Source organism: Canis lupus, chromosome 1 (genome assembly GCF_048164855.1).
Source record: "Canis lupus baileyi chromosome 1, mCanLup2.hap1, whole genome shotgun sequence".
Taxonomy (NCBI): Eukaryota; Metazoa; Chordata; class Mammalia; order Carnivora; family Canidae; genus Canis; species Canis lupus.
The window spans coordinates 113865676-113878392 of record NC_132838.1 but is presented as its reverse complement, the minus strand read 5'-3'; the positions used below and the strand labels follow the sequence as shown (position 1 = coordinate 113878392).

Here is a 12717-nt window from a genome sequence, read left to right as displayed (position 1 = left end):
GGTGGAGTCAGTGAGCACAGGGAGCACCGCCCACTCAGCCCAGTCCGAGGAGGAAGATGTGGCCTTGTCCTCAGGGACTCCAAATGGGGTCTGGGGGTTGGGAAGGGGGTGGTTACCCTGTCCTCAGAGCCTCACTCCGGAGGGACAGAGCTCTCTGGCTCACGCAGGTCTCACTGAGCAGAGGCAGCCCTTCCACCCACCTTCAGGCCACACTGGGCTGGAGGAAAGGGAGCTGTGGCTCCACCCCCTATGTCACTCCCAGGCCCCCACACTGAGGTAACTTGGGATGAATCAGACAGCCCTGGGCACCTGAGGGAGTGCTCAAAGCCACCAGCACCTGCCCACCTCCCCCTCTCCCTCCCCCCCACATACACTCTCCACACCCCCAACCCACCACCCTCAGCAAACCAAGTGCCTGCCACCCCTTGCGTCAAGTCACCCTTCACTCCCTCAGCTTCAGTCCCCTCTTTGCCCCCACCAGATGACTGAGGGAAGGAGAGTCTGACACTCACGACACTCAGGATCTTGAACAAGACAGCAGCCTACTGCATATGCACTTGTCTGGGGCTTAGGAGCCAGTCCCGGGGGTCCAACCAAGGCCGTGGTCCCTTCCCTAAGACCTCCACTTCCGTCCTCAGGGACCAGCAGCTGACAGACTGACAGACGCCGAGGCCACTGCTTCGTCTCAGGTTCCCAGGGTGGAAGGGAGAAGGGCGGGAGGCAGCTGCGCGCTGGGCCCCTACCTGGAGCCACAGGCCTGGAAAGGGGCCATGGAGCCCAAGGCGCCTTTCGCCTTTCCTGGCCTGGGGTTATTTGCGGACAGCAGGTCAGGAGCTACGGTGGCCCCCAGAGAAGCAGCAGCTGGCTCTGGGGACACCGCGAGCATCGGCTTTCTCTCATGCCCCAGGGGAGCGGGTGAGCCGGACACACTACTGCCTGGCATGTGACGGTGGCAGGCTGCCCAGACCCAGGCAGGGAAGGGAGGTAAGTGGGAGGAAGCGAAAGGAAAGACAAGATGGACAGTGACAGGGAAGTAAACAGCGGGGTGAGAAATCACGTTCTGGATTCTGAGCTGCAAAGGCAGGGCCAGGAGCAACACAGGGGTGCCCTCCTTCAGCAGGGATGACCAGCACTTGGGGGCTCAGGCTCCACGGGTGGAACCCCCAGGACCACAGACCCTCGAGCCTGAATACTCCACCAGCCTGCGCGTCCACCTCTAATGTGACCAGTCTCTGCACCTGCCCCACCCCACGCCCCGCCTCCTGCCCTCCCCAGCCCGCTCATTGGCAGGGGTCCAGGGCTGTCCTCTCCATCTGCGGTCCCCCACCCCCTTCCATCCGTCCCTGTTCGCCAGCCAGACCCCCTCGAACCTGACCCAGTCCTTCCCCCACTCAAAACCCTCCCGTGGCTTCCCGCTGGCCTCGGGAAAGAGCCAAGCTCCCTTGCTTGGGATTCAAGGCCCTTCAGGACCCGGCCTCTGCTGACCTTCACTCCAGCTGCCTCCTGCCCCTGCTCAGCTCAGCAGTCCCCAATGTCCATCCACCTGCTTCCTGACGCCTCTCCCAACTGCCCTGGCCTTCTCCCCAGGCTCTGAGTCTCTGCTCTCAAAGCAATTACTCCATCTAAATCTTAAATCTGGCCCTGTCCCCCCAAGTTAAAAACCTTTCCAGGGTTCCTCAGTGTGCTCAGACACAGAACAAAGTCCTTTCCACCACAAGCCTAATGTCACCTAGAAAGTTCTCTATTGAACCTTAATGACTGTGACAATAATTATTACACCTGGTACTACCTACGTCTCCGGCCCCTCCTCCTCACCGCCCCCTCCTGTCTCTCAGGTCCATCCTTCTGGCCTCCATCCCTGGTACCTCCGGTCTCTACTCGAGGTCTCAGCTGAACCAAAGCTGCCTCCAGGAAGCCTTTCTGAACTAGGGCTGCCTGGGTGTTCTCTGTGCACCTCCTCAGCCCATTCTCCCACCACCCATTAAGTGCTAATTTAGTGGACCAGCACAGCACCTGGATCTCTGCCGAGTACATAATGAATGAACCCAAGTCTCCCCAACCCAGGACCAGACAGCCACGGAAACAATTCCAGAGTCTGTTCACTCCACCAATCTCCTTTGAGTGTGTCCCTAAGGTCCAGACAATGTACCGGGTACCAGAGATGAATCATCAGGAAGACACAGCCCCTGCCGTCACGGAGCTCACATCCCGGTGGAGGAGGCAGACAAGGCTCAAGTACACGTGTAACAATGTCAGGTGGTGGGGAGGTGCTGTGGTATGGGGAACATGTGAGGAGGGAGGGAGCCATGCTGCCATGTAGGGAAAAGAATTTCAGACAGGGGAAGAGCACGTGCAAAGCCACTGGGGCAGGAAGTACTTGTAGATCTTGAAGAACTACCAAGGGGCCAGTGTGGCTAAGGAGCCAGGAGAGGCAGGCAGGAAGAACACTTAAGGCCTGGTGTGAGGTGGTGGTGGGAAGTTCGAGAAGTCTTCCCTGACAGGGGCTGATGCTGCGCTTTCCCTGGTACCAGCTCAGTTCAGAAATTCTAAAGAACCAGGATGGAGAACGCAAATCAAAGGAAAGGTGGACATGGAAGGACAGGACCGGGGCCTGGTGTCCAATCTTGGCTCTCCCCTCCCATCCCCAGCCCTGCGGCCGAGATTCTGCTTGTCTTGGGATAGTAAGCAGCACTGAAGCACCCACTGTGTGCAGAGGCTCAGCCTCCGGCCTGGCCTGCCCCCCGGGGAACACCCGAACACGTGGGTGAACACTCAAACACGTAAGCTGCTGCCGTGATCAGAAAGAAGCAAAGGCAGCCAGGTGTGGCCAAGAGCGGCCAGGGTTGCAGAGTCCGCGAGCCACTGCCAGCTGGGTGGCCTTGAGAGAGTAGGGTGCCGGTGCCCTCGTGGAGTCTCTCCTGAATGATCCCAGCCACCCAACCAGAGGGGCAGTGACCATGCCCTAGGGAGGGCGGAAGCCATTTACCTTGGGTCTCCCAGCTGGGGAGTGGCGGAAGCCCTGACCACTGCTCGGCACCTCGGGGCCACTTTTTACATTCTCATTTCGGCAGCTAAGACGCCAGCACCAGCGCAGCTTGAGTGAGGGCAGGGGGAGGAACTGGAAGATCCCCCTTGCCCCGCCTGAATCCCGCCCCGTCCTCCCGCTGAGGGTGGCGCCTGGGCTGAGGTGTCTGTGACGCCGTCCTGAGGTGATGAAATACCATGCACCAAAGCCAAGAGGATGGCCTGCTCCCTGGGGAGCTGCCGCTGGAGGACAACCAGGCGGGAGGACAGAGAACAGCCTCTGGAAGCCAGGTGTCAGCACGCAGGGGCCTGCCCTGGCCGCCGGCCTGCAGGCAGCACACCCCAGGGTGGGGAGGGCCCGGTTGGCCCCATCCCCACACGCTGCTTTCCTGAAGTGTCCAGGCCAGAGTGAGCTGAGGGCCTGGGCCAGAGCTGCAGCTTGTAGGCTTGAGGTGAGCCCCCTGGGAGGCATGGTGAAAAGAGCAAGGGCACTTTGCAAGAGAGGGTACCCACGCTACCAAGGAACACACACAATCCCATTATTTAGGGGGAAATGCAAATTAAAATCATCCACCAGGATGGCTGAAATTTTAAAAACTGACAGCACCAAATGTTGACAAAGATACAAAGGAATACTGGTGAAGTCTAAAATGGTTCAACCACCATGGAATATTGCTTGGCAATAAAAATTAAAAGTCAATATGCACCCACACGCCACAAACCAGTAATTACACACACACACACACACACACACACACACACACACCACCTCCAACAGAAAAGAGCATGTTCGTTTATCAAAGGACATATGCTAGAATGTTCACAGCAGCAATACTCATAGTGACCCCCAAACTGGAAACAGACCGAGTGTCTACCCACAGGAGAACGGATAAAACAGATATATTCATACAGCAGAACGTTACTCCACCAACTACTGACAGACTACAGGGACAAACTGTAAGAGGGGTACCATGAAATCAAAGAAGCCAGACACACAACACTACATCAAGTGTGGGTCCAGTCATAGTTAAGTTCGGAACAGGCAACACCACACTATGTGTTTAGGGGTACTTTCTCGCTTATAAAACTGTGCACAACATCAAGGAAACAGATTTGCAGAAGTCGGAAGAGTGGGCAGCTTTAGGAGCAATGGAGGGGGGATTTCTGGGAGCTGGTGTGTTCTGTTGTGGTTACACAGGGCTCTGCTCTATAGCTCTTTGTTACACTGCACCACACAAGATGGTTTTATTTTTTAAGATTGATTTATTTAGGGCAGCCCGGGTGGCTCAGTGGTTTAGTGCCGCCTTTGGCCCAGGGCGGGATCCTGGAGACCCAGGATCGAGTCCCGTGTCAGGCTCCCTGCATGGGGCCTGCTTCTCCCTCTGCCTGTGTCTCGGCCTCTCTCTCTCGCCCGCCCTCCCACCCCCGCAAATAAATTAAAAAATATATTTTTAAAAAAATTTTTAAAAAAAGATTGATTTATTATTCATGAGAGACACACAGAGAGGCAGAGACACAGGCAGAGGGAGAAGCAGGCTCCATGCAGGGAGCCGGATGTGGGACTTGATCCCAGACCCCAGGATCATGCCCTGAGATGAAGGGAGATGCTCAACCATTGAGCCACCAGGCGTCCCTGAGATGGCTTTAATATATTTTTCTGGGGGCACCTGAGTGGCTCACTTGTTTACATGCCTGCTGTCTGCCTTTGGCTCAGGTCACAATGCCAGGATCCTGGGATAGAGCCAGCGCTGGGCTCCCTGCTCAGAGGGAAGTCTGCTTCTCCCTCTGCCTCTGCCCCTCCCCGTTCATGCATGCTCTCAAATAAATAAAATCTTTAAAAAAATACTGTTTTCTGTACTGTATGACAACAGAACTATTAAAAAAGAAAAAAAAGAAAAAAAAGAACTGGGGTTTGAGAGCTCACAGAATGTTAGGGAGCCGAAATCAGGCCTCTTAGGCTCACCCACCCCAGGGCCAGTCTGCCTAGATTTTCCCCTCAAGACGGCCAGGTCACCAATGTAAGGAGGAAGAATCAGGGGTCCAGGGGACCTGAATTTCAACCCCAGGCTCTGCTGGCTTCCTGGCTGTGTGGCCACAGGCAAGTGATGCCCTACCCTCTGTGACTGTAGATCTTCCATCTCTACAAGGATCCCACTAGAGAAGGGCCATTCACCCCAGGAGAGGGCGGGCACACACTCTCAGCCCCACAGCATGGGGAATGGGCTGCAGTGAGGGGAAGGGACATTTAGCTCGCACAGAAGACAGCTGAGCTGGGATGAAAATCACTGCTCTCTGGGGGTGCCTCGGGGGGCTCAGTTAAGTGTCTGCCTTCAGGGCGCCTGGGTGGCTCAGCAGTTGAGCATCTGCCATTGGCTCAGGTCCTGATCCCGGGGTCCTGGGATCGAGTCCCACATTGGGCTCCCTGCAGGGAGCCGCCTCTACCTCTGCCTAGGTCTCTGCCTCTCTGTCTCTCTCATGAATAAATAAATAAAATCTTAATAATAAAAAAAATGTCTGCCTTCAGCTCAAGTCCTGATCTCAGGGTCCTGGGATCGAGCCCCACATGGAACCCTCTGCTCTACAGGGAGTCTGCTTCTCCCTCTCCCGCTGTTCTCTCTCGTTCTCACTCTTGCTCTCAAATAAATCAATCTTTAAAAAAAGAAAAGAAAAGGAAATCACTGCTTTCAGTGATCAGCTCTGAGCAGGGATGGGGCAAGGCAACCAGACAGGGGTCCCTGAGGAGGCTGACAACTCTGGCAAGTTTTATTTGTTTAAATAGCTGCTGACTACACGGGTGTCACTGACTTACTCTATCGTTAGGTCTCAAACGCTCTATAATAATTTATTTTAAAACTTCTTTAAGACATTTGTAGGGATGCCTGGGTGGCTCAACGGTTAAAACGTCTGCCTTCAGCTCAGGGCGTGATCCTGGAGTCCTGGGATTGAGTCCCACATTGGGCTCCCTGCATGGAGCCTGCTTCTCCCTCTGTCTGTGTCTCTGCGCCTCTCTCTCTCTCTCTCTCTCTCTCTCTATGTGTGTGTGTTTCTCATGGATAAATAAATAAATCTTAAAAAAAAAAGACATTTGTATTCCCACCTATCACATAAGTATTAGTTAACTACTCAATAGACTCCAAGCTGCAGCTCTTTCAGAAGCTTCAGTTCACAGTATTGGAGTCAGATCCATGAGAGGCAACTTATAGGAAGATGCAGGGCCACGGGGGGCCAGGGTCAGGGGTGTCCTCATGACAGCACTGGGAAGGGACAGGGTCCCTCCAAAACGGCTTCCTCTCTGTAAAATTAGGCTTATGTGGTTCCTGAGGGGGAGAGAGGGCTGTGAAGACTCACTGAGCTCTAGGGCTTCTGTCCTTATCCCTCTAGGACACTGTAACCACCTGAGTCTGAGCCCATGCCTCCTGTGCTCAAACCCCCCAATGCCTCCATCTCACCCAGAATAAAAGCCAGAGTTCTCACAGGAGCCTCAGGACTGTATGAGGTCCACATGGTCCTGTTTACTTCCCCAAATACACACCATTTTGGCAGTGCCAACTCCTCTGGCTCCTCGAACACACCAGGCATCCCTACCTCAGGCCACCTGCTGCCCCCTCAGTTGGAATGCTCCCAGGTATCTGAGGGGCCCCATCTTACTTTCTTCAGCTTCAGCTCATATGTTACTTTCTTCGAGAAGCCTTCCTAAGTAGACAAAAGGGAGCACCCACTCTACCTCTGCTTACCCTTTATTCTTTTTTAAAGAAAAAAATTTGTGGGATCCCTGGGGTGGCACAGCGGTTTGGCGCCTGCCTTTGGCCCAGGGCGCGATCCTGGAGACCTGGGATCGAGTCCCACGTCGGGCTCCCGGTGCATGGAGCCTGCTTCTCCCTCTGCCTGTGTCTCTGCCTCTCTCTCTCTGTGTGACTATCATAAAAAAAAAAAAAATTAAAAAAAAAGAAAAATTTGTAAAAGATTTTATTTATTTATTCATAAGAACACAGAGAAAGAGAGGCAGAGACACAGGCAGAGGGAGAAGCAGGCTCCATGCAGGGAGAGCCCGACGTGGGACTCAATCCTGGGTCTCCAGGATCACGTCCTGGGCTGAAGGCGGCGCTAAACCGCTCAGCCACCCAGGCTGCCCTACCCTTTATTTTTCTCCATACCTCCTCTTATCTTTTCTCTGTAAGCATTTATCATTGCTCACATGACTACGTATTTACTTAGCAACTTATTGTCAACTTCTCCCCACTACGATGTCAGCAAGGTAAGAGCAGGGGTTCTGGCTGGAATCCTCTGAGCCTCACATGGTGCTGGGCACACAGTGGGCCCATAAAAAGCTATCTGTGGAATGAATGCGCAGACTGAAGCCCTGCACCCAGAATCAGGCTCAGAGTAAGTCAGATTCCTTTTCTTGCCACTTGTCAGGTCCCTTTTTCCTTTGGCCCCCTCTCCCTGACCTGGTTTCTATGCCAGACAGCACAGATGGCAGAAGGGAGGCAGGAGGGGAGGCTCTGTGGCTCCTGTAGCTGGAGACAGTGGGGTGGGGCTCCTTGCCTGCGCTGCAACCCCTCAGGGGCCTCCCGGCCTGCCCTCTAATCTGCGCCTTCGCCTTCCCTACTCCCTGAGGAGGACGTGCTCAGGAGATAAATGCAAAGACAACAGGAACCTGTCCTTCAACAAGCAGCACCTGCTTGCAGGAATCTGGGAGGAAAGGCACGCGTGTGCTGGGCAAGCGGAGAGGGAAGGAGCTCCCTTGTTTGCCATCCGCAGCTCTGGGAACTGGTCCTGTGCTTTGTGAGCGCACTTTAGCAAAGTTAAAAAAGTGGCAACCGCCCCAGCTGGAATTTCTCCTGCAGAAAATGCTCACGCCACCGCACAGAAGTTCTAAGGAGGGGGTTTCTCCGTCTCAGCACGAGTGTTATTTGGGGCCGGGTAAGTCTTGCAGGAGGAGGTTTATCAGCATCCCTGGTCTCTACTTGCACACCTTCTCCTGAGCTGTGACTATTAAAAGTCCTCACACAGGCACCTTGGCTTGCTCAGGCAACTAAGCATCTGACTCTTAATCTTGGTTCAGATCATGATCTTGGGGTTGCAGGATGAGCCCCAGTTAAGGCTCTGTGCTCAGTGCGGAGTCTGCTTGTCCCTCTCCCTCCCCTCCCCGTTCTCCCACTCTCTAAAATAAATACAATCTTTTTTAATTAAAGATTATTTATTCATGAGACACAGAGCGAGAGGCAGAGAGAGAAACAGGCTCTCCGCAGGGAGCCTGATGCGGGACTCGATCTGGGGACCACAGGATCACACCCTAAGCCAAAGGCAGACACCCAACTGCTGAGCCACCCAGGCAGTCTGGCGCCTGCCTTTGGTCCAGGGCGCAATCCTGGAGTCCCGGGATTGAGTCCCGGGATCGAGTCCCACGATCGAGTCCCACGTCAGGCTCCCTGCATGGAGCCTGCTTCTTTCTCCCTCTGCCTGTGTCTCTACCTCCCTCCCTCCCTCTCTGTGTGTCTATCGTGAATAAATAAATAAATAAATAATCTTTTTTAAAAATCTTAAAAAAAAAAAAAAAAAACCCACGACCAAAGGTCCCCTGTAGGCAGAGCCACGCCCTGGTTGGGTAGCGCTGTTCTGAGGGTCCACTTGATGAAAACGTGAGAGACTAAAAGGGACCGAAATGCCAGCGCCCCAGGGCTCTGGCATCTAGCAACAGTTAATATGACCACACTCAAAAAAGGGAGCAAATGCCTGTGTGCCTGTGTCTCATTTACCACAGGCCAGGCACACCCAAGTGCTCTGCACGTGGGAATTCAACCCTCCCAGGCACTTTTACAATCTCTTTTTAGTGAAGCAACTACATCACAAAGTGTGGTGACCGGTGCCAGTCGCCAGACCAGGAAGCACGGAGCTGGGCGGGGGGCAGGCGGCCACGCGGCCTCTGGAGTCTGGCAGACTAGGAGCCAGGCCCCAGCTCCCCAGCTTTATAGGCTCCAAGCCTCTCCCTCTGTGAAGCGGGGAGGCCAGCAGTGCCTCCAGTGGGGGCTCATGAACACCCGGTCCTGGATGGGGGGGTCACTCCCCAGGAGAAGCAGCCTCCGCCTGCGACCTGGCCAGTGGCATTTGGTGTGCTCACGGCTCAACAGAACATCCTCTCCCACCACACAAACGGGTACAGGGCACAGGGCCTGGATTCTGGCTCTTTCGCCCGTGGATGCTCAGGAGCTGGCCGTGCTCGTCACAGCCCAAGTATAAATGTCACCCACAGCATCCTCTTCAGAAAAGCAGTCATCGGATCGGATCCGACTGACAATGGATCTTCAGGGAAGAACGTCTTGGGCCGGAGACCAGGAGGAAGTGAGTGTTTAAATGTCACCTGCGTGGAAAGAATTGTGCCAAGGGAGGCAGAACCATGGGAGCAGGAGCCAGGGCTGCCTCAGGAACCAGATGCGCTTCCACCTCAGCTCTGCCACTTGCTGTGGGAGCCCCAGCACATGGCTTCCCCTGCCCTCCCCTGAAGCTCTCCAGCCACGCATTAGAGATAGGAACAGTATGCTGCTCCATGCTGCAGTGAGGACCAAAGGAGCTAATCCACCTTTGAACTCCGCCAGTTCAGAGTTCATCACCTATCAGGTGTGATTCCCTCTGCTAGGGGGAGGCGGGATGAAGGGGGGGGACCCGCTTCCCACGTTGCACGTTTTGGTAACACGTGAATTTTTACCTATTCCACCTCCTTGGTGGGAAGGCAGAGTTAACAACACTTTTTTTCTCTTAAAGAGCACACGGTCCCCTCATTTGCCCCATCTGTCTACTCGGAGCAGGTAGGCCCGGGAGCAGGCTGAGGATGTAGGCGGGCTGCAAAAGATACTGGGCCAAAAATAAGCACAGAGCAGATTTCCTTCTCTTCCTTGCCACCCCCGCCCCACACCTTCCCCCTCAGCCCAACTCCCAGGGCCTTACATACCCATAGAAATCACATCAAATATCTGAGTCGGCCTGGCCATGGGCTCCAAACACACCGAGTACACCAGGCTGCAGCCAGACAGAGACCCTCCAAACACAGCTCTGACGCTGTCCCTCCCCTGCTTGGGGATCACATCCAAGGCCTTCCTGGAGACAAGGGCCCACCTGAAGGAGCCCCTGCTTATCTTCCTGCCTTGTCGATCAGCAATGCATCCCCCCCCCCCCAACACACAAACACGTTTCCCTTCTCCTGGTCCCTTGAACACTCCTTGCTCTTTCGCTCTCTCTCCCTCTCATGCCCCAAGACCTTTGCATGTACTAGCCCCGCACTTGGCACACTGCTCATCCATCTTCACCTGCTAAATCCTTATTTCCTCAGGGACTGCTCCTTGCTCCACAATGAGTGTCCTCTTGTGGCACTTACCTCTAATGTGCTGTCACTTGGACAGTTGTTTGGGTAATGGTGCCTCCCTCATTGGATGGGGAGCTCCACAGGCAGGGATGGGGAGTGTCCTGGTCCCCACTGTGTCCCCACCACAGGGCCAGGCCCAGAGCTTCCATGAATTCAGGTTAGTGGAGCAAACACAATCATAGTTTTCAAGGTCAGAGTTGGGTCAATAAAGTCAAAAAATCCTGCATTCATTCATTCTGCAAATATGGCACCTATGCTGCATCAGCACTGCTCTGGTCACCAGGGAGGCAGCAGTGACCAAAACAGAACTCCTTGCCCTAGGGGAGTTTATGGGGGGAAGGGCGAGGCAGAGAGAGGGTGGACAGGCCTTAAAATAAAGCTAAATGAATAGACAAATTACATCCTGGAAGAGAAGATGACAAACATTATGGAGAAAAGCAGCACACAGAGGACTAGATATGTGGGAAGGGGTGAGTGTTTCTGGTTTTATCCAGGGAGGTCAGGGAAAGGCTCACTGAGATGGTGAAATATAAGCAGAAATTCTCACTGAGATGAGGCGTCACTGGGTCAGGGGAGGAGGAGTGTGCCCCAGGCCCAGGGAGTGCAGAGGAAGCGGTGGGGGGGGTTGCTATCTGGGCAGGTCCTAGGAGGCCACTCTAAGGGCCGTGGCTATTTCTTAGGGACAGAAAGGGATACACAGGGGGATACTTGGGGCACAGGGGGATGCAGAGTTCCTGGCCCCAGTGAGGCAGAGGTTGCATCATAACCACCTTTTGCAGCTGTCCACAGAAAAAGCCCTATGCACTGGCCTCTCTCACCTCCTGCTCACCTGGACCTACACTTTACCAAGGGAGAAAACTGAGGACAGGAAGGATGCAGGGAGTACCCAATGCTAGGCACCCAGGACATGGCAGAGGAAACTGGATCATATCCATCCCGGCCCTGAGCTGCTTCCACCTCCTCCTGCCCTCACTCTCAAGAGACCAAGCCCCCTCTCACATCCGAGCCAGCCATCCCTTACCATCCCTGATGCCCTGCAGGCCTGGGCTGCCCCTGATGTACACAAACACATTCCTGCACACCTGCGCACATGCACACACACACTCAGGGCCCCTCCAATCTGGCTGAGGGCTTCCTCCCTCACCAGCATTGCTCCACATCCTCACCTGCCTGCCTCCCTGGTCAGCAGTTTTAAGGCAGGGTCTGGTGGTGTGAGTCTCCATCTCATCCCTGGGGCACCTAGAAGGAAGCAGGCAGGGTCCCACCCACAGCTAACACTGAGTGTTCACAATGTGCCAGGTCTGGACTCATATTAATCCTCACAGCAACCCTGGGAGGTAGATGTTATTACTAGTCCCATTCGTCAGAAGAAGAAACTGAGACCAAGAGAGAAGAAATCACATGCCCAAGATCACACAGCAGGTGGGTGCAGATGGCTGATCTGGCCAACAGAACTTTCTGTAACAACAGAAATGTAGCTACAGTGGCTAGTACAACTAAAAAACTAAATCTTTACTTGTATTTAAGTCTAATTAACTAAAACTCAAATAGCCCCACAGGGCTAGGGCTAGCATATGGGAAGTACACCTCCACAGAGCTCTCTCTGATGAAGCCCCAGGAGGCTGAAGGCAGGAGGAGGAGTAAGGTGAGGTGAGGGTCATGGGTGTGCTCATAAGCCCAAGGGGAACCCAAAGGTCTGGATCAACCCAACTTGCCAAGGAGAAGCTCCCACGTGATATCATCACTCCCAACCTGACCCACTCAGCCCAGGGAACTGAAACAGGGCTCAGAGGCCAAAATCCACACCCCGAGTGCTGGTCAAGTCAAATTCCGACTACTACTTCCAGATGCCCAGGCCGCTTCCTTGAACTTCAGTGTCCTCATCTGTAAAACAGGATTCTGATACCAACCCGAGCACATGCTTATGTTATTTCAAAAGATGTTTTGTTTTTTTGTGGGGTTTTTGTTTTGTTTTTGACAATCCAGGGTCATCATGGGGACCCAACAAAACATGCTTCAAGCATAGCTGGGGATGAGACCAGAGCTTGGGAAAACATGCAGCAATTACACAAAGGCAAACTCCAAAGTCAAGGGCCAACCAGAGCCTGAGTTAGTCAGAGCCATGGAAGTGGCAGCTATGTTAATACTGTCACTAGCTGGTTAAAAGGAATCCTCCAGGGAACCCTGGGTGGGGCAGTAGTTTAGCGCCTGCCTTTGGCCCAGGGCGCGATCCTGGAGACCGGGGATCGAATCCCACATCGGGTTCCCGGTGCATGGATCCTGCTTCTCCCTCTGCCTGTGTCTCTGCCTCTCTCTCTCTCTCTCTGTGACTA

The 12717-nt window shown here is 54.2% G+C and overlaps 1 protein-coding gene across 7 annotated transcripts in view; it reads right to left on the bottom strand.

Annotated features, from left to right (window-relative positions):
• Positions 1-12717, bottom strand: part of AKT2 (AKT serine/threonine kinase 2) — a 50522-nt gene that overhangs the window by 29294 nt on the left and 8511 nt on the right. The window contains exon 1 of one of the 7 annotated variants that reach the window (XM_072777662.1): positions 2987-3116. The exons of 4 other annotated variants lie outside the window; for them this stretch is intronic. The gene's annotated coding sequence lies outside the window, so the exon portion shown is untranslated. Of the gene's footprint in view, positions 1-512; positions 817-2986; positions 3117-12717 lie in introns of those variants that run through there. 2 more of the 7 variants (XM_072777650.1, XM_072777655.1) reach the window with 2 other exon arrangements.